This window comes from Zootoca vivipara, chromosome 9, assembly GCF_963506605.1.
Source record: "Zootoca vivipara chromosome 9, rZooViv1.1, whole genome shotgun sequence".
NCBI classification, from domain to species: domain Eukaryota; kingdom Metazoa; phylum Chordata; class Lepidosauria; order Squamata; family Lacertidae; genus Zootoca; species Zootoca vivipara.
This window is the reverse complement of record NC_083284.1, coordinates 15,975,157-15,999,472: the sequence shown is the minus strand read 5'-3', so window position 1 is coordinate 15,999,472 and position 24,316 is coordinate 15,975,157. Positions and strand designations below refer to the sequence as shown.

At 46.4% G+C, this 24,316-nt stretch overlaps 1 protein-coding gene across 1 annotated transcript in view; it reads left to right on the top strand.

The window, feature by feature from the left end:
* Positions 1-18,796: 18,796 nt before the first annotated feature.
* GPRIN3 (GPRIN family member 3) overlaps positions 18,797-24,316 on the top strand; it is a 53,453-nt gene continuing 47,933 nt past the window's right edge. The window contains exon 1 of the mRNA XM_035112473.2: positions 18,797-19,302. The gene's annotated coding sequence lies outside the window, so the exon portion shown is untranslated. The remainder of the gene's footprint in view (positions 19,303-24,316) is intronic.

The following is a 24,316-nucleotide window of genomic DNA, read 5'->3' as shown; positions in this document are numbered from 1 at the left end:
GAGCCTGCTGAGTCAACCCAATGGCCCTTCCAGTTCAACATCCTGTTCTCACAGCGGCCAACCAGATGCTTGTGGGAAACCACTGAGCAGGACCTGAACACAAGACCTTCCTGTGTTTTCCATCAGATGGCATTACTGCCTTAGACCTTGGAGGAAGAACATAGCTCCCATGTCTAATCCTCTATTAATGCCCATAGCTGCCAAGTCTCCCGTTTTCCCCGGGAAATCCCCGTTTTTCCAGCTGTTCCTAGCTGAAAAAATTGATTTTTTTTGTTTCCCCCCGGTTTATTCTGGTGCGGCGGCCATTTTGGAACTGGGCGGAGCATGCTCAGAAGCGACTTTTGATGCTGCTTTGCCCAGTTCCAAAATGGCTGCAGTGCGACTTCTGGTGCAGCGGCCATTTTGGAACTGGGCAAAGCAGCATCAAAAGTCACTTCTGAGCATGCTCCACCCAGTTCCAAAATGGCGGCAGCGCTACTTCCGATCTGCTATTTCTGGCCGGTCCCATATTTCTCTGACAGCAACTAGGCAGGTATGTTAATGCCATCCATGTTGGTTCCTGTCACTGCCTCCTGTGGAAGCAAATTCCAGAGTTTAACTATACACTATGCGAAGAAATACTTTTTTTTCCCTGTCCTAAACCTTCTGACATTTAGTTTCATGGATATACGTGAGTTCTAGTGTTATGAGAAAGGAATAAAAACTTCTCTCTGCTTTTCCTATCTCTTCCCCACCCAAATAGATGGACCCCTCTGGTTACTTAAAAGAAAAGCATCTTTTTAACATAGAAATTATAATCAACTGGGAATTAAACAAAGACTTCAGTTCTGAACATCAGAGCCAGAGCTGCCATGAGGCAGTGTGAGTCACAGGCCTCAGGCGGTAGCGTCTATAGTACTGGGGACCAAGGGTGAAGTGTCTGAAGACAAAGCTGTGTGCGTGCTACATAGGTTGTCCTTTGCCTCCTAAACTAGTCTATAAACCTCAGGTACAGAAGGGACCACTGTTATGTCACCAGCAGGGAGGGAGGAGAAATTATATTCAGAATGCATTTTAAGACAAAACGATCAGATGTGCACTTTGTGAAACAATATGAGAACGAAACACAACCTTCCTTCAAAATTCACACCAATGCGAATTTTGCAGTGCCATTCTCCAACCCGACCAATGCAGAAATTAGGTGTGCCTAAAACTGAATATATTGGTGAAAGTAATGTTTAAGAGTGTATTATATATGGGGAAATTGCATGCAAACTCAAAACTGCATTCTAAAAATGTGTTTATTAGGACAAATGATGAATTTTTTGCAGTGATTTTTTTTAAAAAAAAATATTGCAAATTGCTGCAAGGTGTGGAGAACTGAATTTAAGATTTGAAAAATTGGAAACTCGGAGAACTAAAATGGGCAGATCCTTCCATCCCTAGTCATCACCAGTGTCAGGGGTAAGATTCATTTCTCAGCCTGGTCAGCATTTGATGCATGGAAGGCAGGGAGGACACAGTCCAGCCCTTTGAACAACTCTTGGGCCAGCAGTGATTTTACTTCAGAAATAAATCCCACTGTGTGTGAAGGGGTTATCTCCTAGCAAAGCACACATAGGACTGTGCCCTTAGAGACTTGGAAACCTTATTTGTTTAAAATGCTTAATATCCTACCCTTCCATCTGACAACTTTTCCAGGGCAGCTCACCATCAATATTCAAAACAACAACAACATGGAAACTAAGGTGCAATTAAAACGATGGATCCAGAGGAAATCAATATGGGAAGACCACACAATGCAAGTAAAAGCAAACATCCCCTCCACACACACACACACACACACACACACACACACACACACACACACAAATTGTGATAACCCTGACCTACCTTACAAGGCCATTGTAAGGATTATCATGAGAAAAATGTTTGTAGGGTGACATTTTATTTTTGTAAACCTTCAGTCCTAAACATATGCGGTTCGAATCCCTGTGACGGGGTGAGCTCCCGTTGCTTGGTCCCAGCTCCTGCCAACCTAGCAGTTCGAAAGCACGTCAAAGTGCTAGTAGATAAATAGGTACCGCTCCAAGCGGGAAGGTAAACGGCATTTCCATGTGCTGCTCTGGTTCGCCAGAAGCAGTTTTGTCATGCTGGCCACATGACCCAGAAGCTGTACGCCGGCTCCCTCGGCCAATAATGCCAGATGAGCACCGCAACCCCAGAGTCGGTCACGGGGTCCCTTTACCTTTTAAGACCCACTGAATTCAACAGAACTTACTTCTGAGTACACCTGTTTAGGATTGTATTTTAAAATTTTATATATATATTTGTGCTGTTGAATGCTCTGAGGTTATTGAAGCCAGGGCAGCAAAAATTTGTTCCAGCTGTTCCACATTCCAGATCAGCAGGGCTGGTTTCAGGTGCAAGTGCCGCCAGTGACTCAGCAAATTGCAGCATCATTTCACACACACACCTAAATCTCAGATCATGTGGTTGGCAGTATTCACAAGCCTACAATTATTCAGCTCTGCACAGTAATGTACCTGTGGGAATCTAGCAGAAATAGACTGGATGAAACAGACACATGATCCAAAGAAAAGCTTGTCCTTCGGAGCATATTTCATCTCATTCTACCCTCTGCAATGGACTGAGCGACGACACAATTAGTTTTTGACTCTCAGAAAGTTAAGCACTATATTGTTTAATTGTTTGAGGCAATTAATACATTCATATTTTGACTGTATATATAAACGACACCTAATCTTAAGTGTCTGCCATTGGAAACATCTAAGAACAAACTTTTTTTTTTGCCAGCTGCTTGGCTTGCAAGTTTCTTTCTATATGTCAGAGTGAATGGCATTTGTGATGGTGTAACTGTGGATTTTTAAAATATATATGCAATTTACTTTTAGAGTTATCTCTTGTGCAATTGTATTGAAACAATAAATGCTTTATAACGATAATAATGCAGTACCAGCCGTGTGTTTTCGAACATAATCAAAATTGACAGGTCCCTGTCCCGATGGGATTGCAGCCTGTATTTCGACACTGCTTAGAGAACATGTGAGAAAATATAGCTAATTGAATACAAGACCTGAGCTGTACTTTCAGATGCCAAGATCCTTGTAGCTTTATGCACATTATGCTTCCCAGCATAATCAAAAATGACCTGTCCCCACCCCAGTGGGGCTGACGTAATCATCTTATGCTGGAAGAAAACAAGGGGTGCATTTGAGAAAATGCAGAAAGACATGTTTATTTTAAAATGCTAGGATCCTTCCAAGTATGTGTGACAGTAGATGTGGGCATTTCATTAGCTCCAGGAGAAAAGATCATTCACTAACCTGCCACCCTTTAAATCAGTAAACAAACAAACAAACAAGCCCCTGTGTTGCAAAATAAGACTTAGCAAAATCGAAAGCAACACAATGGCCAGAAACAATTACCGTATAGAAAACTTTATGGAATAATGCAAAACATCAAACTATCAAACAAAAGTCTCTGAAAGTCCTTGAATAAGTCACGGTGCCAGACTTTACCCGGTGGAGATCAAGCTTGTAAAGCTTTGTAGAAAGTAGAAAGATGTGCAATTTCTTCATTAACCAATCTTTTTTCGAATTGATAAAATATACATGAGAATGAAAAATACTCTGGAACAGTGCTCATGCGATTATGTAGTCTCATATATATTATATCAATTCGGAAAAAGATTGGTTAATGAAGAAATTATACATCTTTCTACTTCTACTTACGAGTGTTTGTTGAACTAATTGGCTGATGAAGGACTGAACGAAACAGTAGTTGCTATCTGGAAACACTGTTCAGCAGAGTTCAGAGTTGGACATCGGAATTGGACATTTGCCGATTATACAAAGCTTTACAAGCTTGATCTCCACCAGGTAAAGTCTAGCACTGTGACTTATTCAAGTACTTTCAGAGACTTCTGTTTGATAGTTTTGATGTTTTGCATCATTCCACAAAGTTTTCTATACTGTAATTGTTTCTGGCCATTGTGTTGCTTTCGATTTTGCTGACCCTTTAAATCAGGTCTAGGGGGGATCTTTGGGCCTCCAGATGCTGCTAAACTGCAACTCCCATCATCCCCAGCTGTTGGCCATGCTTGCTGGGGCTGATGGGAGTTGCAATTCAACAACATCTGGCGGGCTAAAGGTTCCCCACACCAGCTTTGAATAGCTCCCAAGGAACTCCTAGCTGCTACAGTTATATTGTAATTCTACATATGCTCCACTATGAGAAGTGGGTTTTGCTGCTGTGCAGTTTTTTATTTGGTCTGTGTATGTTCTGTGACCCACTAAACTGAAAGCCAGTCACCAGCAGCCATGTGTGGCTCATACAATCTCCTGGTTTTGTTGCCTGCAGTACATTGCAGAAATGGGGGTGAGTGAGTGGCTGTCAATCGCTTTGAAAGCAGCTGTTGGGTTATATAGGCAGGTAGGCTATTTAGTCCTGAAGGCAGTCCTGCAGGCCTGTTTTAAGGAGAAAGCCCCTTCCTTTGCATGGCCAAAGAACATTGGTGGATGGAACAGTTCCAGGCTACTGATTTAAAAGAGGCACACACAAAAATAATCTGTGATTGTATCAACTCCACAGCCATTGGGTTTGCTGTAGTGCAATGAAGGCATTTGTCACCCACCCACCCACTTCTGGTTCTCTGGTTGTAGTTCTCAGAGGCGGGGAGAGAGAGAGAGTGGTGTGTGTTTCTCCAGCGCTAAAATAGCCTTGCACGAGTAGGAGGAACTAAAACAAATTTCCTGTTATAGTTTCACCAATACTTTTGTTGCAAAGGACTAGTTTTAGAACCAGACTTTACTAGACTTTTAGAAGACATCTGAAGGCAGCCCTGTTTAGGGAAGCTTTTAATGTTTAACAGATTAGTGTATTTTAATATTTTGTTGGAAGCTGCCCAGAGTGGCTGGGGAAACCCAGCCAGATGGGTGGGGTATAAATATTAAATTATTATTGTTGTTGTTGTTGTTTTGTTTTTAATGAAATGTCTTTGGCAGGAGACAGAGCTTCCAGGAAGAGTCTGAGGCCACTTGAAGTGGCAACCTTGCAGGAGCCAAGAGCAGGTCTCAATCTAGTAAGAGTCTGGGTCTGTTCAGCCTCTCTGAATGTTAACATCAAATATTGCCCGTGATACTGTCCATATCAAAAGAAAATAGGAGTCCAAAGCTACACATCCTATTCTCAGAGTTGCCTGGGAAAACTACTGGGATCTGTGTCCTAGCAAACATACACAAGGTTGCGCAGCATGAAGTACTGGATCAATGCCAAGCCTTGAAAGGATCTGCAACTGCCAACAATAAGGATGTTGTTTCTTCCAAACACACCCCTGGGAGAAAGACAAGCTCACTGCAGGAGATTCTGGCCACCAGATCCAACAAAAATAAGCAAGCAATTACAGTGCTGTATTGCAAACATTAAAAAACAAAAAACCTTGTCTGTAAAACTCCTAACTGAGAGCTAGTTCACCTCCCCGACTTCACCTTACAGAAAGCAAGAGAAAGTCTGTACAGAACTCAGATTCAACTGTTTCAGCAGGTATTTCAAGTTGTTTTGTGCCTATGTATGGAAACAGCATCTGGTTGGCCAACGTGAGAACAGGATGCTTGAACCAGTTGAGCCATTGGTCTGATCCAGAAGGCTGTTCTTATGTTCTTACCTACGGTTTTGTTTGTTTTAAAGGCTGTATTATTTGATCGATGAACTGTTTTGATTGTGTAAACCTGCTGTGGGATCTATAGTGAGAAGCAGGATTTTGTGGTGCAGTTGTCAGCTCAAAAATGCACCGGAGAACCAATTGAAAAATGAGAAACTGAAAGGAAACCGAATTTTTTCCCATCCCTATGTGAGGGTTGCCTTGGAGCAAGGAAAGCCACCACACTAACCTGACTCTTTGTAGCTGACTGAGGCAGGGAGAGTGGAAGCTCTTTACTTTGAGGGGGGGGGGGGGGAAATGCTGCTTTGCAGTCTGACACTGTCTGTCTCAGGGATTTTGCCTGCTCCCGCAGGCCTCAATAACTATATTTGTAGACAAACAGATTCCACTAAAATGCCATCAATCGCCAGCACTCGCCTCGCAAGGGAACTGACCCTGTGAAACTCCCTACCGCTTGGGAACAGGGGGGCTGTCATGAACAAGAAAACAATAATTTTTTTTATTTTGCCTCATCCTGCTGCTGCTATTAGAACAGTATACGCTCCAACTCTCCCAATTTTCTAGAGGCAGTCCCTCTCCCCTGGACAATGCTTGCTCCTATTTTTGTGTTTTGAAGATGCCTTCTTTTCATTTGTTTCATTTTTTCAGTTGTTGAGAGTGAGCTGCTAGATTTGTATAGGGCGGGTGTGATGCATTTTGTTGCTTGAGAGGGTGCATTTGCCTGCCGCCACCCCCAAACCTGAGGTTCCCCACCCACATTCTAGTATATGTTTTTTAACCAAAATACCCTTTGCCCCCAGCTGGCTTTTAAATCACTGCAGGACAAGCTAGGACAGACAACAAACCCTTTGTGCCGCTCCTCTGTTTAGAGTGGGTGGGTGGGTGTCCAATCCTGGCATTCTTTGAAATGTTGCTGTGTTTAAGGGCCCATGTTCAATGTAGCTGAGGCCAAAGCGGTGCAAATAAGAACTGGCCAGGAACAGAAAAAGCCGTCATGCATTGTGAGGTTGGGAAGGGATATTTTCTGAGATCTTTCGTGGGCCCTATAGAAGGTAAAGGTAAAGGGACCCCTGACCATTAGGTCCAGTCATGACCGATTCTGGGGTTGCAGCGCTCATCTCACGTTATTGGCTGAGGGAGCCGACGTACAGCTTCCAGGTCATGTGGCCAGCATGACTAAGCCGCTTTCTGGCGAACCAGAGTAGCGCACGGAAATGCTGTTTACCTTCCCGCTGTTTATCTACTTTCACTTTGACGTGCTTTCAAACTGCTAGGTTGGCAGGAGCTGGGACCAAGCAACGGGAGCTCACCCCTTCACAGGGATTTGAACCGCCGACCTTCTGATCAGCAAGCCCTAGGCTCTGTGGTTTAACCCACAGCGCCACCTGCGTCCCCATATAGAATCATACAATCATAGAATCATAGAGTTGGAAGAGACCACAAGGGCCATCCAGTCCACCCCCTGCCAAGCAGGAAACACCATCAAAGCATTCTTGACATTTGGCTGTCAAGCCTCTGCTTAAAGACCTCCAAAGAAGGAGACTCCACCACACTCCTTGGTAGCAAATTCCACTGCCGAACAGCTCTTACTGTCAGGAAGTTCTTCCTAATGTTTAGGTGGAATCTTCTTTCTTGAAGTTTGAATCCATTGCTCCGTGTCCGCTTCTCTGGAGCAGCAGAAAACAATCTTTCTCCCTCCTCCATATGACATCCTTTCATATATTTGAACATGGCTAGCATATCACCCCTTAACCTTCTCTTCTCCAGGCTAAACATACCCAACTCCCTAAGCCGTTCCTCATAAGGCATCGTTTCCAGGCCTTTGACCATTTTGGTTGCCCTCTTCTGGACAGGTTCCAGCTTGTCAGTATCCTTCTTGAACTGTGGTGCCCAGAACTGGACACAGTACTCCAGGTGAGGTCTGACCAGAGCAGAATATAGGATGCGTCCTCCCTATAGGAGGTACTGGCAAGCAAACAGAAGCCCACGGGCACCATGCTAGTGACCCGTGAAGATACAGATTTCCCCCCAATGTGATCCCCACATGCAATCTACGGTATTCTAGGCACTTTTGGGCTGTACCGCCTCATTCAGCTGCATGTGCAGTTCCACTCCTTAGTTGCTAGTCCTGTAAAAGGCAACACTGGTGTGTGTGTTTTTGGGAGGGGTAGTTGGCTGCAGCCTGCAATGTGAACCCCCTTCCTCATTGAATCCCTTTGATTGCATTTTTATAATTCCTCCACCATCTTTTAATGATTTGCCAATCCCAAACCACCTGTAGTTGCAAGTGATGGGGGTATTGGGATCAATTTCTTTTGTTGTTGTTAATGAATTGAAAAATAGGGGGGTTGGACGTGCACCGGAAGCTTCTCCCAGCTTGCTGTGAAGCCAGACAGTTGCCTCAGACACCTCCTTGCTTTCTCCCACTCAATTTGTATGCAGCAGAGCTCACATGTTCACGCTCTTAAGCGTGTGACCTACACTAGAGAGGGAGAGGGAGAGGGAGGGACCAGCCAATTGCTGGACTGCCTCAAAGGGGGAAGGCAGCCAATCAGCAAGCCCATGCTCAGTGTTTCTAAATTAAGCAACAAAACCGGGGCTAGGACAGACGTGGGAGCCGAGCTCCATAAATCAAATTTCCCTGCAGTGATAGAGCCATGATGCAATTGAGGAGGCAAGACATATCCCTCATGAATCCATTCACATGTTTTGGGCCTCGTGTCAATGATTCTCAGTGCAGGCCCCTTCAGAAACAGGTGCTGCTGCTCCTGCAAACTCCACAAAGAGAATGTAGCATATATATATATATATATATATATATATATGAGAGATTGACCCCAAGTTCTTCATTTATGCTGTATCCTCCGGCAGTGCTGTAGCTAGACATGTCTTTGCCTGGGGCTGGATCCCCGTCCTGCTTCCTTCCTCCTGTGGGATACGGCGACACCAGCGACAAAAAGCAAAACACACTATATTAGCACTTTCTGAGGACAGGACTGTACTGGACTCAGTTCCGCTAAGAGCAATCAGACACATTGTCTGAATGCAGTTAAGCTATAATCAGTGGGTGAAGGCACAGTCGTTGCAGACTACAAATGAGATCCTGAGTCCATGACAGTGAAGGCAAACGTGCCAACCAAAATTATGCTTGTGGTGAAGATCTATCCAGACTCTTAAACTGAATGAGAGCTATTGCTCAGTGGCACGGCATCTGCTTTCAATGCAGAAAGTTCCAGGTTCTGTCCCTGGCATCCCTAGGTAGGGCTGGAAGAGACTCTGCTGGTCGGTGTTAAAATATTGAGCAGATGGACCAAGGGTTTGATTCGGTATAAGGCAGCCTTATGCTCAGTCAAACTGCCAAAGTTGAATGCTCTGCTTGTAAAACCTTTGATAATAATAATAATTATTATTTATTATTTATACCCTGGTCATCTGGCTGGGTTTCCCCAGCCACTCTGGGCGGCTTCCAACAAAACATTGAAGTACAACAATCTATTAAACATTAAAAGCTCCCTTCAGATGTCTCCTAAAAGTCTGGTAGTTGTTTTTCTCTTTGACATCTGGTGGGAGGGCGTTCCATAGGGCGGGTGCCACTACCGAGAAGGCCCTCTGCCTAATTCCCTGTAACTTGGCTTCTCACAGCGAGGGAACCGCCAGAAGGCCCTCGGCGCTGGACCTCAGTGTCCGGGCAGAACGATGGGGGTGGAGATGCTCCTTCAGGTATACTGGGCCGAGGCCGTTTAGGACTTTAAAGGTCCTCCACACCTGCCCGCCTCCTGTCCCCCAAATTTCAAAGAACAAAACATGAAACAACAGCTGGGGAAGACTGTAAGTTCAGAGGGAAGTATTGGCAGTGACTACCAGGTAAAAAAAAGTGGCCTACTCTGCAAGGCAATTGAGCATAAAAGGCTCTCCTGAACATCCGTCTTCTGCCACATAGTATATTTAAAATCATTGGTTCACTTGTGGTACTTTTGTCTACTTTGGTCTGTTTGTAATACTTCATGTTTTTATGTTTCGTAACCTACCCTCCCTTGGGTCGGTGTCATTGAAGGGCAGGCCAGAAACATTTCAAATAAATATTGAAATAAGAGTATTTTATTCACTTTAGGCCTCCAGAACCTCTGCAGTGCTGTTTCGTTGCAGGAGACTGAAATGGCACCCAAAATATTTGCATACTTTGCATTAGCATAGCATCCATTATGTACCTTAATGTTTTTGAATCCAAAATAAGGGAGGGTTTCCAACTACCTGCAACAAATGCTTTCCATTTCCACCTCGGTTCGAGGAGACACAAAGGTGGCGTTGTTTAGCCGGAATCCAGATCCATTTGTGAGATACCTGAAACACTCAATTAGGCAAGGTGGAAAGCAAGAGGGACTGGGAGATACAAACAGCATGTGGAATATTTGCTGTATTCAGGTCGCACGGGGAGAGTGCGTGATCAGAGGGAGTAGGAAATGCTCACAGGCTCCGCATCGCTTTTCTTGCTTATTTTATCCCCAATGCAGCTGGGTCTCTAATTGTACAATTAACCACATCTTGCGAGGGAGCTGTGTAATCTGAGTGGACTCTGTCATCCGCTGAACCCAAAGGCCGGGGGGGGGGGGAGGTGGCTCATTTCTTTGCCTGTTTTTTCACTTTGCTCAAGGGTGGCATGTTGCAGGCTATTAGTAAAATGATAACCTATCCTTCTAATTGCCTGTTCTTTGGGGATGTCTGTGTCCGTTTTTTACTGTGCGATTTTGTGTTACGACAGCGTGTGCCCTTCCTTTGCAGGTGAGGCAGGTGGCAACCAGGAAATGATGTTTGTTTTGTGCTGGCATCCTAGCTGTGGAATCTCTTCCTGAGACAAGTTCTCCTTGGGTCATCATTGTTATGACTTAGATGCCAGGCTGAAATATTTTCCTCTGTGCTTTAAACAGCAGCTGATGGTTCATTCAGACATTGGGATTGTTGTGTTAATGTTCTCCTGGTTATAATGCTCATGCGCCACACACACACACACCAGTTTCTAATGTTCCTTTTACACCAAATCACCTGTGGTATTATGGAACGGTGGCTTTTTTAATCGATATACGACCATGTCACACTAAATTACATTCACACCAGTGGGTGTGGCGTGCCAAAACAGGCAGCATTAGACATATTGCCAACCTTCTCCCCCTTTATACCCTCCAACAGGACACAGCCCAAATCCAGGACGCCATCTTACAGGTCCTAAATCCCGTGCCAGTCACATGACATCATGGACCCAGAAAAAGCACATTATCAGGTACAGTAGAAGAGTTTGGATTTGATATCCCACTTTATCACTACCTGAAGGAGTCTCAGAGCTGATAACATTCTCCTTTTCCTTCCTCCCCCACAACAAACACTCTGTGAGGTGAGGGAGGCTGAGAGACTTCAGAGAAGTGTGACTAACCCAAGGTCACCCAGCAGCTGCATGTAGAGGAGTGGGGACGTGAACCCGGCTCACCAGATTATGAGTCTACCGCTCTTAACCACTACACAACACTGGTTCTCACATTTTGGGGTGCCATGCAAGATCACCGCTTTTGGGGGGGGATATTTCAGCCTGAAATGATTGCCGTACTCTCTCAGGGGGAAATGGGATGTCCCGGTTTTCCTGGGGCAATTATGCTTGTGTTTCCCCATGGTTCATGTATGAAAGCAGTGGGAAAGAACTGTATGCAGGCTTGTTGTTGTTTAGTCGTTTAGTCGTGTCCGACTCTTCATGACCCCATAGACCAGAGCACGCCAAGCACTCCTGTATTCCACTGCCTCCCGCAGTTTGGTCAGACTCATGTTGGTGGCTTCGAGAACACTGTCCAACCATCTCGTCCTCTGTTGTCCCCTTCTCCTTGTGCCCCTTGTGCCTTCTCCTTATGCAGGGTTAGCACCCCAAATTTCATCCCTCAGCTTTCCAGGTTAGTGGTGTGACTATTTTTTTTCTTTTCTGGAAGCAATGAACCTGGAAATGAGCACTAAATTCAACTAGATTTTCCAGAAGTGGCTTCTAGGCCATATGAAAGATCACATAAAATGTTGAAATTATTGGGTAAGGAAACATTGGGAGGGGAATAAATATGTACCCTGAATTGTATTAAGCTATTAGTGCTTCATTTCATTCTTTGTAACCGTGGCTTAGCATTGTACATGTGAACCAGGTCAATGTGTAAAAATATTTTCTTTGGCAGGAGGTTGGAGGGATGCCTGTGTCTTCAGCTGCAGTTAGCCAAGTCTCAAGCTGGGAGGCCTCAGCTGGCAATGGGTTCATGAGGAAGGTAGATTTTGAGCTGAAGAAAGGGAGAAGTGGAATCACATTCTGGGAGAGAGTACCAGGAAGAAGTGGCAGCAAGGAAGAAGATGACTGAATTTTCCCACTGAGAATATCTACAAGCAGAAGCTCAAGAGAGAAAGGAAAATGAAAATATTCAAAATGAGAGACCAAGGCAGGCATAGGCAAACTCGGCCCTCCAGATATTTTGGGACTACAACTCCCATCATCCCTGACCACTGGTCCTGTTAGCTAGGGATGATGGGAGTTGTAGTCCCCAAAAATCTGGAGGGCCGAGTTTGCCCATGCCTGGACCAAGGGGATGTGAAGATATCAAAAGTCATCCTGTTATGAGGCTTTGAGAAATCAATGTGCTTTTGCAGCACCCCCAATCATTTCTGATAACATTTCTGTTTTCGTGTGAGATGAATTTTCCACTTACATTAAGACAGACTTGCAATTTCCAATACTTTCTCATCCACAGGAAATCAAATCAGAGGAGCAGTGACAGTGGAGATCATAGAATCATAGAGTTGGAAGAGACCACAAGGGCCATCCAGTCCAACCCCCTACCAAGCAGGAAACACCATCAAAGCATTCCTGACAGATGGCTGTCAAGCCTCCGCTTAAAGACCTCCAAAGAAAGAGACTCCACCACACTCCTTGGCAGCAAATTCCACTGTCCAACAGCTCTTACTTTCAGGAAGTTCTTCCTAATGTTTAGGTGGAATCTTCTTTCTTGTAGCTTGAATCCATTGCTCCGTGTCCGCTTATCTGGAGCAGCAGAAAACAACCTTTCACCCTCTTCCATATGACATCCTTTTATATATTTGAACATGGCTATCGTATCACCCCTTAATCTTCTCTTATCCAGGCTAAACATACCCAGCTCCCTAAGCCGTTCCTCATAAGGCATTGTTTCCAGGCCTTTGACCATTTTGGACACGTTCCAGCTCATCAGTATCCTTCTTGAACTGTGGTGCCCAGAACTGGACACAGTATTCCAGAATAGAAATCCTTCCAGAGCAAATTCATTTGTGATCCGACCCAGCAAGCCAAAATGGGACCATGGTATTCTGCCTAGCGTGTCTTCCCATACAGCTGTGCTTCTCAGTTGTCGATCACCAATTGGTCTCTTGAGGCCTATCGAGCAATAGCCCAATTGACCTGATATGGTTGGTAGAATCCAGTTATTTCCTCCACCACCCCATCAGCGGCCAAGTCCCAGATCTCATTTCTGGAAGAGCCACCTCTTGCCCTGACTTCTTGCAGCTTAGTGTGACTGTTGGAATTGCAAAAGTTAATCTGTTCATGCCCCGCAAATACCAAATATGGCAAGATTTAACAACATGCTTTCACAAGCTAGCTATATTTATCTTAAGAGTGCAAAGTCGGTCTTCCTGTTCCTGTAACTCTTTTAAAAAATCACTATTCTTTTATATGTATTTAAAGTTCTTTATTTAGGACGTTCCTGCAGCAGCGGCGAAGGACTCCTAACAAAGGACTCGTACAGAGGCAACTAGCATATAATTTGTAATCAAGCAATAACAATATTCTGTTTTAATCGTATGTGTGTGGATTTTACATAAATGGCACTACAAACATTAAAATGGAGCACCATACCCCCGAAGCTCCATCTTTCAGCCTGCCACCACAGAACTTCTCCACTTAGTCACACTTTACCTCAGTATATGCAATTTGTATAGGCATTACTTAGCTGGAGTAAAGGTAAAAGGGTAAAGGGTAAAGGGACCCCTGACCATTAGGTCCAGTCGCGGACGACTCTGGGGTTGCGGCACTCATCTCACTTTATTGGCTGAGGGAGCAGGCATACAGCTTCCGGGTCATGTGGCCAGCATGACTAAGCCACTTTCTGGCGAACCAGAGCAGCGCACGGAAACGCCGTTTACCCTCCTGCCGGAGCGCTACCTATTTACCTACTTGCACTTTGACATGCTTTCGAACTGCTAGGTTGGCAGGAGCTGGGACCGAGCAATGGGAGCTCACCCCATCGTGGGGATTCGAACCGCCGACCTTCTGACCGGCAAGCCCTAGGCTCTGTGGTTTAACCCACAGCGCCACCCGCTGGAGTAGTGCATTGCAAAACTCAGAGCATTGCAAAGTTTAAAGGATACCTGCGTTTCCGTTCTCATATTATTTTGGAAAGCTCACTGGGAAGAAAGGTATGATATACATGTAAGTAAGTACTGTAAGTAAGTAAGTAAGTAAGTAAGTAAGTAAGTAAGTAAGTAAGTAAGTAAAATACCCTATTGTAAACAGGTAGCTGTTTACAATCACCCTATAAATGTTGTTGGCATCTGTCTGTCTTGAGAGACAATGGAGTGTGCCTCCGGGGGTGAAGTCAAACAGCCGTGCTAGCAACACTGAGGTGACCACCCCGGGGTGCAAGCCTGGGCAGCGTGTATCGAGGTCCTGGGCTGCCCAGATGACAAGACACACACCCCTTGACCTCGCTGATGCGGTCCAAAGGAAAGCAATACTTTTGGCACCAGCACCTTTGCATGGTTTCGGGGTGGGGATGTTTTTCAGCCCTGCCTGCAGATGCTTGGGGATCTTCTGCATGCAAATATGTTCGACTGTGGAGCTACAAACCCTTCCTCACTTTGCACCGGTGGATAATAACTCCTGAAACAGAGCTATACAACCCTAAGGTAGCTGAATACAAGTTCTGACCGTAGCAAGACCTGAGCCTTCTCTAACTGCATTGCAAGTCAGAAATATGTGCCACAATGAATAAACTTTATGCCTGGCTCCAGGTGGAGAAAAACTAGTAGGTTTTACCAGACCAGGCTCCACCAGCCTGCCATTCTAAACACACTTACTAGGAACAAATTGCCATTGAATTCAATGAAATTAACAAGTCAGGCTGCACAGTTGTAATTCTAAAACAAGTCCCACTAAACTTGCTCAGGATTGTCTGAAATTCCATGCACACTTAACAGCCAAAGCCAGGGGTGAAGCTAGGCTTTATTTAACCCAGTTTGGCGTGCGCACACACACACAGAGGCTGGGAGCCTCAATGGCACCCCTCTGGAGGCTTCACCCGAGGCAAAAAAAACCAGTTAGCCCCCACTAGCTATGGCTCTGGGCAAAGCTATACATTATATTGCCAAAAAGAGGTTCCCAAACCCATATGTGTATACCAATAATAATAATAATAATAATAATAATAATAATAAATATTTATTATTACTTTATGTGTAGAGGAGTGTAACAATTTCCAGGATAGAAATGACCAGTGAGTGGGGCTGCTCTCCACCTGTCATCCCCCCCAACCAACCCATCTTTCCAGCTGTTTCACTGCAGCCTGACTTATTTCTGGAATTGGGAGTCAAGGGGATGTGGGCAAAATAGCCAGGCAGGAGGGGTTGTGGGGGAATGGGAAGAGTCATGGGGAGAGCTGTAGACTCCATCCCATCTGCTGCTTCTCCCCTGAAAATATATCTCACACCCATTGCCCTGCATTTATGGCCCTCGACAAACCCAGTGGCTGGGAACTTGTGTTAACAGATATATATCTACACCCTAAGCCCCGCCGAATCCAGGGCCAAACTAGATGTGGCATGCAGGCATTTGAATCTTTCTTCTAACATATTTGTTTACAAAACTAGAAGGCTCTCTGGAAGGCTTAACCCTTTCCCCTCCACCCATTGTTGTTGACTTGCTTGTGCTCAAAATTGCCACTCCTTGTTGGTTTTCCACCTACGGGAGGAAAGATATGCATGTCTGTATCTCTGCTATAAAGGCAGCTGCTGGGTGATTTTTAGAGGGGAAAGGATTAAACAAACCCTCATACCTCTTCTACTTTGCACCTTAGTGGCACTTTTGAGTTTTGGTTTAGAGTGCAAGTATGCACAAATAGGAGGAACTTTTCTTTTCTTTTCTTTTTTGCGCAGAAAGGCCTTGCAGAGAAAACCATTTTTGGTTGTTAGTAAGTTTCTGAATAAACCTAGGGTAATTATTGCCTTGGATATATCTCTTTGTCAAATTCATCTCTGTTAGCCAAATCCTAGAACAGATCCTACTACATAAACCGAAGCTGGTGTTTATAGATGCTGCTGAGATATAAATAGACTTCTGATGGCAGGCTGTGTAATAGGTTTTCCATTTTCATAATTTGGAGACAGCCAAAGAGCTTGTTAGTGGGGTGGGGTGAGATGGAGAAACTCTGAAGCATACATAGAAGCAACTCAAGGTTATGTCTAAGAAGCTGGAAACAAGTCTCTTACAACAAATATTTCACACACTGCAGATTTTTCTATCCGAAAGTAAATCCTGCAAGTTCACCCCACCCTGAACCAAATTAGGGAAGCGACTCAGATTGGATGTGATTTGTTAAGATTGCGAACATAAACTCACCAGCTGCAGCTGAACTAACACACGCCTTGGTAACCTCTAGATTAGATTAGCTGTTTTTGAAGAGACCTTTGCTGTTCACTACCAGCCTCCACCAGCCCAAAGGTCTCCCGCACCCTCAAACGACTTTCCCTTTGTTCCGTACTGCCTCCCAGAACCCCTGTGTAACACCACTTCTCATTCTTCTATCAAATACCTCCTTAAAATCCACCTTGCCCATGAAGACTTTGGCTCAACCCTCGAGTTCCCACGCCCTCCTGCAACTCAGCCTATAATTAAGCCTAATGCACTTAAATTAATCCTGAGCAATTAAATATTCCTCCCCTGCTTATCCCTGCCTCCCCTTCCCTCCCTCTGCTGTTTCCTCTGTGTCAAATTTTAGATTGCAACCTCCCCGGCGCAAAGACCAGTCTTGTTGACCTGTGCTCTGCAAGATGCCATCGCACACCGATGACACCACAAGCAGAGGCCTGCTTGGAAATTGCCACTGGTCCAGAATTTAGTGACTGGTACCAGCTGGGGAAATGAGACCAATTGTGAAGGAGCTACGCTAAGTTACTGGTGACTTTGTGGGCTCAGCTCAAAGTTCTGCTGTTGCCCTTTTGATCCCTGTAGCATCTGGGTGCAGGGTGCTTGAAGGGAAAGCCTGTTAAAATGTGCTCCCTGCCCCCCCCCCTCCTCCTCCTCCTCCTCCTCCTCCTCCTCCTCCTTCTTCTTCTTCTTCTTCTTCTTCTTCTTCTTCTGCCTTGTTCTCTCACCATGGGAATCTCAAGCTTGGTGAATAGATGCAGTGCTTGGGTGTGTTCTGCACATGCAATGGAATGAGGTGGCAGAGCAGACTGTACCACTTGAGATTGTAGGTCGTGATGGGTGGCTACCACATTTTAAAAACTTTCCCACAGATGAAGCTTAGTTCCAGAAGCCAACAGGTGGAGGCCATAGAGCAGGGGTCCCCAAACTACGGCCCCCGGGCCGGATGCGGCCCAATTGGCCTCCCAATCCGGCCCGCGACGACCCCCGCTGCCCGCTGCCGCCGCCCGCTCTTGCGGCGCACGGCGCAGTGACGAAATTCAAAATCGGCAAAAAATCGCCGAAAATCCTTTGTGCGCATGCGTATGGGCCTCTCCCGACCCAGAAGAGGTCATTTCCGATGCACTTCCGGGTCGGGGGAGGCCCATACGCATGCGCACAAGCGATTTTCGGCGATTTTTTTTCCGACCGTGTGCGTGTGCGCATGCGCACGGGCGTGCACTCCCCCGCCCTCCGGCCCGAAGCCCGGTAAGTCTGGGGACCCCTGCCATAGAGGAAGGCTCTACCCTGCCCTTGTTCCATGGTCTGACAGTTCTCTACTTGCAAAGAGGAATATTCCCTTTACCACACAGGTGGCTGAAGGGCGACCTTCTTGCAATGGCACAACACCAGATATGCAAGAGGTGTAGGGATGTTGCAGATTTCTGTCAGAAATGGAAACAGGAGTGGAAATTGCCACAATTCACACATTCGCCCAAGGTCAAAAACAGAAATCGCACAAGCAAATTCAAATGGTCATAGCTAGTGTTTCTAGGCCGTTCTTCCACATACCCTTTTGCTTGTTATTCATTATTATCAATAGTGAGTTATTACAAGTTTATCTGTGGTGAAGCACCATGTATATTGATAGCGTCACCTAAATCGTGTTAAGTGTCTATCATTTATGATTTCACATTTGTCTTCACAGAAAGCTGGTCTACTCCACTACAGGACACACCAGCATTTCATCAGTAGAATGCTTGTCTGTTAATCAATATTATAGGAGCCAGCTCCTAGGGGCCATGATCCACACCCCTTCAATAAAATATTTGAGGGGACCACCCCCCACCCCAAGTTGATGGCATTGCCATTCAAATGGTGTGGGTACACTGCATCAGGTGATTTGATTGTGCAGGGCAGTGCTTAACACCCCCCCCCCAATATTATATTCAAGCTGGCACCCCTGATCGACAGAACAGAGAGACTTCAGCCTTCTGCAATATTTAACACCAAAAAAGAACAGGCCATTAACACCAGGTTTCCTGTCCGCTGGAAACTGCTTGCATTGAGCCATCTACTCTGAACTGGGCGCACTGGCTCTGGGTATGTAGCAAGGTGTGAGTGGGGCGGATAACACTCTGCACATGGGCAGGAGCACTCTCCAAAATGGGAACGAAGAGAAGGGCGAGGCTGGATGGCACTTGGCGGTGAGGAACGAAAACCTGGCCCCAGACGGGCGGAAACTTCAGCTGCTGTGTCCTCCTCTCTCCTGCAGCAGGAAGCTCTTGAGAAATGCGTCGGGCGGAGAGGCAACCCGGGCGAGAGGCTTTGGTCTCGCCGGCGCAGGCGGCCTTCCTGCTCCGCCTCCCGGGGCTGCTCTGAATGCCCCGATTCCTGGCCGGCGCAGCCAGCAACGCGAGCTTGTGACGCGCGGGCACGCGGCTCCCTCTCAGCTCGTCACATCGCGGGCCACCTTGGAGGAGCGGCTGCTCCGAAGGCGGTTGCGGGCGGGCACAACCTCTGCGGGAGCCGCCGGCAGCGGAAGCAGCCGCCTCCCCGTCCGCCTGGCCAAGGCTAGAAACGCCCCCCAGGAGGCACCTGCGCCGCCCTCGGCAACAGCGCCAAATGCGCGCCGGGAGGAGCCGGAGCCGGAGCCATCCAAGCAGCCGCGGCGTTCCCGGCTTTGCCTCCGCTTTCGACTTGTGGCTCCGTCTCCCCACGGTGGGTTTTCCCTCAAAATCCGAGCCTTCGTAGACGAGACTTTCCGGGTTTCGCCCGCGGGGAGATCCATCCTGGCCGCTTGGGCGCCTAGATCCCGACCTGAAGGGCTCTTTCTGTCTGCGTTTTTACGCGCCAGGCTGCGAGCGGGGAAAGGTGCTTGGTTGCTGCTCCGATGAGGAATTTCTCTGCAAGGTCATCTCTCCTGGCTGCCGGTGCTGCGGCGGCCGCTGCTGCTTCCTCCTGGCTGCGGAAGGTAAGCGGAGGCTCGGGGAGTTGCGCTTGCGTTGGGGCAAGGCAGGTTGCTGGCGACGGCCGGTGAGGATTCTGATAAAAATCCTGGCGCGTCTCAAATATTTGTTTACTGTATTACTCCTAGGCGCGCGCGTAGCTGGGGAGTAATTCGTTCTTCCAAGGAAACGTGCCGAAAATGCATGGCCGCGGCCAAAAGCACAGCGGAATTGACATAGGGTTAGGATCGCGCTGCGCCTAATGGAAGAAATGGCATCCAAACCCCTTCCTCGCCAGTCTTGTTTTCATCGTTTCTCTCCCCTTCTAAATATGCAAATAGTATTATTAAGGAAGTCCCGGCTTTGATAGGAAGAAACTACTTACTAATATTAGGTGAACTTTGCAGATAAGTTCAGTTGCCCTGGCCGTGGTTGCATTCATTTCAGGCACATTCAACCCTAATATCTTCTTTGCAGATATGTAGTTTTACTGGCCCTTGTAGGGAGAGAGCAAGAAAAAAAAGTTGCACGCGTGTTTTTGGTATGGTGGTGATGGGCAAATACATTTACAGTATTTTAAAAGGAGGTCAGTCCCCTCCTTCAAGTGATCGCCAGTTTGCATGAACCAAAAATTAAATCAGGTCAATGGCCAACTCAGATTATGATGATATTATTAGTTACATCCCATAAAAACTTTGATGCCTTTAGGATTTCTATTCTCCCCTAGAAAGGAATTAGAAGAGACATCCAATGAGAAGTGCCTTGGGGAAGAGGGAACAAACGAAGGGGACTGGATTGAAGCCCAGATGCGTGACATGTGTACTAACTGTTTACGAGCTGCTTTGATGGCTGGATAATTTATTATGAAAATAAAGCACTTGAGGGAACTTTTCCCAGACGCAAGGTCAGGGTGAGAGGCCCTGGTGCTTTCAAGAGGCCAGCTGCTTCCTAGGCTACTTTTGCACAAATGATCATTCCAAGCGACGTAAAGATCTCAATCCTTTTTAACTACGATTCTGATCTTGCCGAAAGTCAAGGTAAATTGAGGCCTGCACCAACCCAGGTGTTCTCCAGAGCACATAAACCACCGTTCTGCTTTGCCTGTTTAGAAGTGTGTGTGCAAGTCTGTAAGCACAAAACAGGCGAGAGATTCTAACTCATACAGGGGTAGCTGATATCGCCTTGTGTTCAGCTTTACCTTGGAAATACATTTAGTCTCAAGAACAGCAATCGTCTTCCATATACACCCTTTGTAAAATTGGCACTAAAAACCACCACTTTCTAGAGCAAACCTTAGCAATTGCACCACCATAGCAATTTTGATTTAGGAGACCGGAAGAAAAGGGACACCCTCATTTGTCATTGCTCAGAATGAATGGAGGAGAGGGTTCAGGGAGGGTGCAAAGTTTTGGTTTCTTTACCTTCGAACGAACACACTGAGTTTCTTCTTCCTGTTTCCAAGTGGTGGCTTGTCTGTAACAAAAGCTGAATAACAGACTAGGCAATATACACGTGTCTCAAGAAGGCATTTTAACTCTTGGTTTATTGACTTAATTATATTTCATTTGACGGAGGTGTTTTTCAATACTCCCTTCAGAGGGCTTTTAAAAGAAAAGGTGGGGAGGAGAATTGCCAACAAACAGATAGATGTAAGTCAGATGTACCGGTATTAATTTTTTATAATAATAAAAATGGGTTCACAATATGCCTACTACAGAGGTTTTTTGCCGACAAGTGGTTAAAAATATCTGGACAGAGTCCAGAAAAATATCTGGACAGAGTCCAGAACAAACTGGCACGCAGTTTGTTGAGATGAATGGGAGCTGCAGAGGAATGTGTGAAGCAGAACTTCCCTCCGGATCCTGCCCTCTATCACACTGCTGCAGTGTGTTCGGATTGTGCAGGTTGCCCCCTCCCGACTCAATCCAGTAGATAGAAGAGTCATTGCCATAGCAACACCACTGTCACAGCACCAAAATACTTCCTCAGTGCAGGTGATGGGGAAAACAAGACAACAACAGAACACAAGCCTTGTGGCATCTTTCGTTAATTCACACGTACGGTTTGGGTGGCTCCTGCTGCCACTGATTGTTGGGGGGGGGCGTTGCAGATAGAGAGTGGGGTGTCTATATTTGTGCCAAAAAATTGCATCCACCGCATTTTCTGTTTCCCCTGCCATCCTGCATGTATCCTGGTACACTCCCCCCACCCCTCCATTTTTCATTCATTGATTTTCAGACGGCTCTGCAATGCTTAGCCATGACCGTCAGTCCCCTTAGCATTGGCCAGGCTGGCTGGGGCTGATGGGAGCTGTAATCCAGAGACAGCTGGATGGACGCCATGTTGGTTCCCCCTGAAAGCCCATAGGAATGTGGCTGGGTTGTAGGGAGAAGGCCTAAGCAGGGTGTGAGGGTACAGGACTAGCCTGTGTGAGGTGGCTGCCTTATCGTGCTCACTGTCCCAACAGGGTTGCCAGGAGAACAGACAGGTATTCTTCTGGTGCTTTTGCTGAAGGAAAGGTGAGCACAGGAAGATATACAACACAGTGGTACCTCGGTTTACGAACTTGATCCATTCCTGAAGTCCGTTCTTAAACCGAGGCACACTTTCCCTAATGAGGCCTCCTGTTGCCGGTGCCCTTCCACCGTTCGGCTTCCATTCATAGACTGAGGTGAAGTTCACAAACCGGAACACTACTTCTGGTTTTGCGGAGTTCGTAAACTGAATAGTTCGTAAACAGGACTGTTTGTAAACCGAGGTACCAATGTATAGGCCACGTTGTCTACCTGGGTCAGTTTTGTCAATTCTCGGAAGCAATGGTTCTCCTACAGTCTGGGACCCTTTTGCAGGCCACCAAGGTGCCTTCCTGCCACCTTCCCAAAGTAAGTGCTTGCTTCAGGAAGGGGGCGTGAGGGCTCTGGCAGGGTCCTTCTCAAAGCCTAGTTTGCTCTTTAGAGCCAGTGTGGTGTAGTGGTTAAGAGCGGTGGACTCATAATTTGGGGAACTGGGTTCGCCTCTCCGCTCCTCCACATGCAGCTGCTGGGTGACCTTGGGCTAGTCACACTTCTTTGAAGTCTCTCAGCCCCACTCACCTCACAGAGTGTTTGTTGTGGGGGAGGAAGGGAAAGGAGAATGTTAGCCGCTTTGAGACTCCTTCGGGTAGTGATAAAGCGGGATATCAAATCCAAACTCTTCTTCTTCTTGCCCGGCTTTGGGAAGGAGATGGGAGGGCTCCAGAACCCTGCCAGAGCATCGTGGCTTCTTCCCAAAGCCCAGCACTATATTACCAAGGTTTGCTCCTGCCGGGGTCTTCTTTATGCAAAGCAAGTGCTCTGCCAATGAGTGGTTTTTCTATCCCAAGGAAGCCCTGCTATTAGACATAGTGAGCCAGCTATCTCAGGCAGCAGATGCAGAGAGACAGGTAAGGGACGCAGCTGTATGCGCTCTGTGCTCCCCAGAGCTATCCTGGTGACCTTGGGTGCCATAGAGAACACCATTGTATCTCCAGCGTTGAACCAAACATCAGCTGCCAGTCTGGTTTGCTTCTGTACATGGAGTAGAAGAAGAAGAGAAGAGTTTCAATTTGATATCCCACTTTATCAGTACCCAAAGGAGTCTCAAAGTGGCTAACATTCTCTTTTCCCTTCCTCCCCCACAACAAACACTCTGTGAGGTGAGTGGGCCTGAGAGACTTCAGAAGAGTGTGACTAGCCGAAGGTCACCCAGCAGCTGCATGTGGAGGAGCAGAGACGCGAACCCGGTTCCCCAGATTACGAGTCTACTGCTCTTAACCACTACACCACACTGGCAAAGGTCACCTGATTCTGTAAGAATGCTGAAGGGTGTTGGGAGGAGAGAGCAGGGTTCAAACCCCTACTGGGCCTAAAACCCGCTAGGTGACTTCGGCCGATAACTCAATTTCACCTTAACCCTCAATTTCACAGGGAAAAATGGGTGTTAGGGAGAAGGGTTCTAGCCTATTTGTCAATGGAATTTGAGTCACTTCTCCAATTACAACAAAGTGATTTGCGTTCAATGAAAAGCCCAGCCTTTCTTTTGATCTCTTCTTTTGCATGTGTACAGATCCTTCTTCATCCATTTCAGGAAGCATTTGAGCATGTGAAATAATACCAGGGACCGGGGGGGGGGGGGGATTTGTATGTTTTGGTTTCGCTCTGTGTTTTGCATTTTTTCCAATCCTAGGTCATTCCCCACATTTCCAATCAATCTGCACATTAAAGGCCTCATGAAAATTCACCAGCGAATGTCTCCAAACACGTTTCCCCTCATGTAATGCTTTTTTTTTTGCATGTAATTTTCACGAATATGTGCATTCTAATGCACATTTCACCCTACTATGTGCATTTCTATACATGTTACTCAACTGGAGAACCGCACTGCAACATTCTGGGAAGTGAGAATATTGATGCATGGCTGTATTTCGGTTGGTATGATGTTTCAGAAGGTGCAAACATGGTATGTTTGCCTTTAAACTTGAACTGGAACAATTTTCCTCCCCATCCTTACATAAACGCACCAGACCTGAACTGATACAATCCAGTTTGCATAGGCTTTCCCAAATTTGGGCCTTCAGCTGTTGTTAGAATACAACTCCCATCATCCCTCGTTAGCAGTGGTTAGGGATTATGGGAGTTGTAGTCCAAAAACAGCTGGATACCCAAGTTTGGGAAACTCTGGTATAGAGATGGATTGTTAGTGATTTATACTTGTTTTTTAATCGTTTAGTCGTGTCCGACTCTTCGTGACCCCATGGACCATAGCACGCCAGGCACTCCTGTCTTCCACTGCCTCCCGCAGTTTGGTCAAATTCATGTTCGTAGCTCCGAGAACACTGTCCAACTATCTCGTCCTCTGTCGTCCCCTTCTCCTAGTGCCCTCAATCTTTCCCAATCTTTTCCAGGGAGTCTTCTCATCTCATGAGGTGGCCAAAGTATTTGGAGCCTCAGCTTAACGATCTGTCCTTCCAGAGAGCACTCGGGGCTGATTTCCTTCAGAATGGATAGGTTTGATCTTCTTGCA